Genomic DNA, 5,000 nt, shown 5'->3' with positions numbered 1-5,000 from the left:
TTCAATGGGCCTGTCAATTCTCAACTAGACTAACTCCTCCTGGGAGGAAATGAGGAGGGAACAACAGACTGGGGTGGGGGGATCCAGGATCAGATCCAGGATCAGACAAATATTTACTGAGCATTCTGCCCTTACTGGAACAAAAAGGCTTTTGTGTCAAGAGGAGAGGAGAGGAGAGGAGAGGAGAGGAGAGGAGAGGAGAGGAGAGGAGAGGAGAGGAGAGGAGAGGAGAGGAGAGGGAGAGGAGAGGAGAGGGGGAAGAGGAGAGAGAGAGGAGGAGAGGAGAGGAGAGGAGAGGAGAGGAGAGGAGAGGAGAGGAGAGGAGAGGAGAGGAGAGGAGAGGAGAGGGACGTTTGACTTTGCTGAGGTGGGTGTGTCTCGTTTTCTCAGAGGGCATTCTAAGCGTGAGTCCCAAGTCACCCTATTCCTTTTATAGTGTACTATGAGCCCTATGGGTTGCTCTGCTCAAAGGTAGTGCACTATGTAGGGAAGAGGGTGCCATTTGTGACGCATAAGAAGCGTTAACCCCCTCTGGGGACAGGGAGGGGGGTGTAGGGGGGAGTGGGAAATGGGGTAGGTTCACCACATTCAGAGAAAAACAAACCTCGTGCTCCAGCTTCTTAAATAAGTGTCTAATAATCAATCAAACCTAAATGTCCTCAGATCCACAGTCCCAGACTATGACCCAAATGGCACCATAGACCCTATATATATATATATAAGGGACTCACCCTTAGAATGCCCTCTGAGAAAACGAGACACACCCACCTCAGCAAAGTCAAACGTCCCTCTCCTCTCCTCTCCTCTCCTCTCCTCTCCTCTCCTCTCCTCTCCTCTCCTCTCCTCTCCTCTCCTCTCCTCTCCTCTCCTCTCCTCTCCTCTCCTCTCCTCTCCTCTGCACTACTTTTGACCTGGGCCCAGTGCAGTCCTAAAGAAGTACTGTACTCCTGAGTGGCGCAGTGGTCTAAGGCACTGCATCGCAGTGCTAACTGTGCCACTAGAGATCCTGGTTCGAATCCAGGCTCTGTCGCAGCCGGCCGCGACCAGGAGACTCATGGGCGGCGCACAAGTCGTCCAGGGTAGGGGAGGGAATGGCCGGCAGGGATGTTGCTCAGATGATAGAGCATGGCGTTTGCAATGCCAGGGTTGTGGGTTCGATTCCCATGGGGTCAGTATAAAAAAATAAATATGTATTCGCTAACTGTAAGTCACTCTGGATAAGAGCGTCTGCTAAATGACTAAAATGTAAAGAAGCACATTGACAGTCTGAGGTTGCTTGTTGTTTGATGTGCTGCTGGAGGGTCTGAGGATCGCTTAAGGCCCCTTGACACTGAGCGGTACCATGTGAGACATCAAAAAACAACTGCGACCCAAATGGCACCCTATTCCCTATATAGTGTACTACTTTTAACCAGGGCCGATAGGGAATAGGGACATAGCTCTACAACTATGTTTTGTTGAGGGTAATCTGGTTTATCTGGTTTCCCTGCCTGCTCATCTGTCTTCCTCTCCTCTCCCTCCTCCCTCTCGTCCCTCTCCTCTCTCTCCTCCTCTCCTCCCTCTCGTCCCTCTCCTCTCTCTCCTCCTCTCCTCCCTCTCCTCCCTCTCCTCTCTCTCCTCCTCTCCTCTCTCTCCTCCTCCCTCCCCCTCTCCTCCTCTCCTCTCTCTCCTCCCTCTCCCTCTCCTCCTCTCCCCCTCTCCCTCCTCTCCCTCCTCTCCTCCTCTCCTCCTCTCTCCTCTCCTCCTCCCTCTCCTCCTCCCCTCTCTCCTCCTCTCCTCCTCTCCTCTCTCTCCCTCTCCTCCCTCTCCTCTCTCTCTCCCTCTCCTCCTCCCTCTCCCTCCTCCCTCTCCTCTCTCTCCTCTCTCCTCCTCTCCTCCCTCTCCTCCTCTCCTCTCTCTCCTCCCTCTCCTCCTCTCCTCTCTCTCCTCCCTCTCCTGTCTCTCCTCTCTCCTCCCTCCGTCCCTCTCCCTCTCCTCTCTCTCCCTCTCTCTCTCCCTCTCCTCTCTCCCTCCTCTCCTCCCTCTCCTCTCACTCCTCTCTCTCCTCCCTCTCCTGTCTCTCTTACTCTCCTCCCTCTCCTCCCTCTCCTCCCTCTCCTCTCTCTCCTCCCTCTCCTCTCTCTCCTCCCTTTCCTGTCTCTCCTACCTCTCCTCTCTCTCCTACCTCTCCTCTCTCTCCTCTCTCCTCCTCTCCTCCTCTCTCTCAACCCTCTCCTCTCTCCTCTCTCTCCTCTCCCTCCTGCCTCTCCTCTCTTTCCTCCTCTCCCACCTCTCCTCTCCCTCCTCCCTCTCGTCCCTCTCCTCTCCTCCTCTCCTCTCTCTCCTCCTCTCCTCCCTCTCCTCTCTCTCCCTCCTCCCTCTCCTCCCTCTCCTCTCTCTCCTCCCCCTCCTCTCTCTCCTCCTATCCTCATTCTCCTCCTCCCCTCTCTCTCCTCTCCCTCCTCCCTCTCCTCTCTCTCCTCATCTCCTCCCTCTCCTCCTCTCCTCTCTCTCCTCTCCCTCCATCTCCTCTCCCTCCTCCATCTCCTCTCTCTCCTCCCTCTCCTACTCTCCTCCCTCTCCTCCCTCTCCTCTCTCTCCTCCCTCTCCTGTCTCTCCTACTCTCCTCCCTCTCGTCCCTCTCCCTCTCCTCTCTCTCCTCCCTCTCCTCTCTCTCCTCCTCTCCTCTCTCTCCTCCCTCTCCTCTCTCTCCTGTCTCTCCTCCCTCTCCTCTCTCTCCTGTCTCTCCTCCCTCTCCTCTCTCTCCTCCTCTCCTCTCTCTCCTCTCTCCTCTCACTCCTCTCTCTCCTCCCTCTCCTGTCTCTCTTACTCTCCTCCCTCTCCTCCCTCTCCTCTCTCTCCTCCCTCTCCTCTCTCTCGTCTCCTCTCATTTTTTTTACATTTTACATTTTAGTCATTTAGCAGACGCTCTTATCCAGAGCGACTTACAGGAGCAATTAGGGTTAAGTGCCTTGCTTAAGGGCACATCGACAGATTTTTCACCTAGTCGGCTCGGGGATTAGAACCAGCGACCTTTCGGTTACTGGCACAACGCTCTTACCCACTAAGCTACCTGCCGCCCTATCCCTCTCTCCTATCCCTCCTCCCTCTCCTCTCTCTCCTCTCTCTCCTCCCTCTCCTCTCTCTCCTCTCTCTCCTCCCTTTCCTGTCTCTCCTACTCTCCTCCCTCTCCTCTCTCTCCTCTCTCCTCTCTCTCCTCTCTCCCTCCTCTCCTCTCCTCTCTCTCCTCCCTCTCCTCTCTCTCTCTCCCCCTCTCCTCTCCTCTCTCTCTCCCTCTCCTCTCCCTCCCCCTTCCCTCTCTCTCCCTCCTCCCTCTCCTCTCTCTCCCTCCCTCCTCCCTCTCTCCTCTCTCCCTCTCTCCTCCCTCTCCTCCCTCTCCTGTCTCTCTCTCCTCCCTCTCGTCCCTCTCCTCTCTCTCCTACTCTCCTCCCTCTCGTCCCTCTCCTCTCTCTCCTCCTCTCCTCTCTCTCCTCCTCTCCTCCCTCTCCTCTCCTCCCTCTCTCTCCTCTCTCTCCTCCTCTTCTCCCTCTTCTCCCTCTCCTCTCCTCTCTCTCTCCTCCTCTCCTCCCTCTCCTCTCTCTCCTCCTCTTCTCCTTCTCCTCCCTCTCCTCTCCTCCCTCTCCTGTCTCTCCCCTCTCTCTTCCCTCTCCTCTCTCTCCTCTCTTTATACATTTGCAAAAATGTAAAAAAAAAACTGTTTTTGGTTTGTCATTATGGGGTATTGTGTGTAGATCGATGACATTTTATTTTTTATTTAATACATTTTAGAATAAGGCTGTAACGTCACAAAATGTGGGAAAAGTCAAGGGCTCTGAATACTTCTCGAATGCACTGTACATTTAGATCTCCCTCAACATTCCATTCACTTAGATCTCCTTTGAGATGGGTTGTTCTGTATATTATATGAGGGTTGTTCTGTATATTATGAGGGTTGTACTGTATATTATATGAGGGTTGTTCTGTATATTATATGAGGGTTGTACTGTATATTACATGAGGGTTGTTCTGTATATTATATGAGGGTTGTACTGTATATTATATGAGGGTTGTAGTGTATATTATATGAGGGTTGTACTGTATATTATATGAGGGTTGTACTGTATATTATATGAGGGTTTTACTGTATATTATATGAGGTTGTACTGTATATTATATGAGGGTTGTACTGTATATTATATGAGGGTTGTACTGTATAGTATATGAGGGTTGTACTGTATATTATATGAGGGTTGTACTGTATATTATATGAGGGTTGTACTGTATATTATATGAGGGTTGTAGTGTATAGTATATGAGGGTTGTAGTGTATATTATATGAGGGTTGTACTGTATATTATATGAGGGTTGTACTGTATATTACATGAGGGTTGTTCTGTATATTATATGAGGGTTGTACTGTATATTATATGAGGGTTGTACTGTATATTATATGAGGGTTGTACTGTATATTATATGAGGGTTGTACTGTATATTACATGAGGGTTGTTCTGTATATTATATGAGGGTTGTACTGTATAGTATATGAGGGTTGTACTGTATAGTATATGAGGGTTGTACTGTATATTATATGAGGGTTGTACTGTATATTATATGAGGTTGTACTGTATAGTATATGAGGGTTGTACTGTATATTATATGAGGGTTGTTCTGTATATTATATGAGGGTTGTACTGTATAGTATATGAGGGTTGTACTGTATGATATATGAGGGTTGTACTGTATATTATCTGAGGGTTGTACTGTTTAGTATATGAGGGTTGTACTGTATAGTATATGAGGGTTGTACTGTATGATATATGAGGGTTGTACTGTATGATATATGAGGGTTGTACTGTATAGTATATGAGGTTGTACTGTATATTATATGAGGGTTGTACTGTATAGTATATGAGGGTTGTACTGTATGATATATGAGGGTTGTACTGTATATTATCTGAGGGTTGTACTGTATAGTATATGAGGGTTGTACTGTATAGTATATGAGGGTTGTACTGTATGAT

At 49.6% G+C, this 5,000-nt stretch overlaps 1 protein-coding gene across 1 annotated transcript in view; it reads right to left on the bottom strand.

Annotated features, from left to right (window-relative positions):
* LOC121580574 (collagen alpha-1(XI) chain-like) overlaps window positions 1-5,000 on the bottom strand; it is a 197,293-nt gene that overhangs the window by 110,290 nt on the left and 82,003 nt on the right. The window lies entirely within an intron of this gene.

The sequence above is a fragment of the Coregonus clupeaformis genome, chromosome 37 (assembly GCF_020615455.1).
Source record: "Coregonus clupeaformis isolate EN_2021a chromosome 37, ASM2061545v1, whole genome shotgun sequence".
Taxonomy (NCBI): domain Eukaryota; kingdom Metazoa; phylum Chordata; class Actinopteri; order Salmoniformes; family Salmonidae; genus Coregonus; species Coregonus clupeaformis.
Note: the sequence above shows the minus strand (reverse complement) of the source record. Positions and strands in the feature narration are given on the sequence as shown.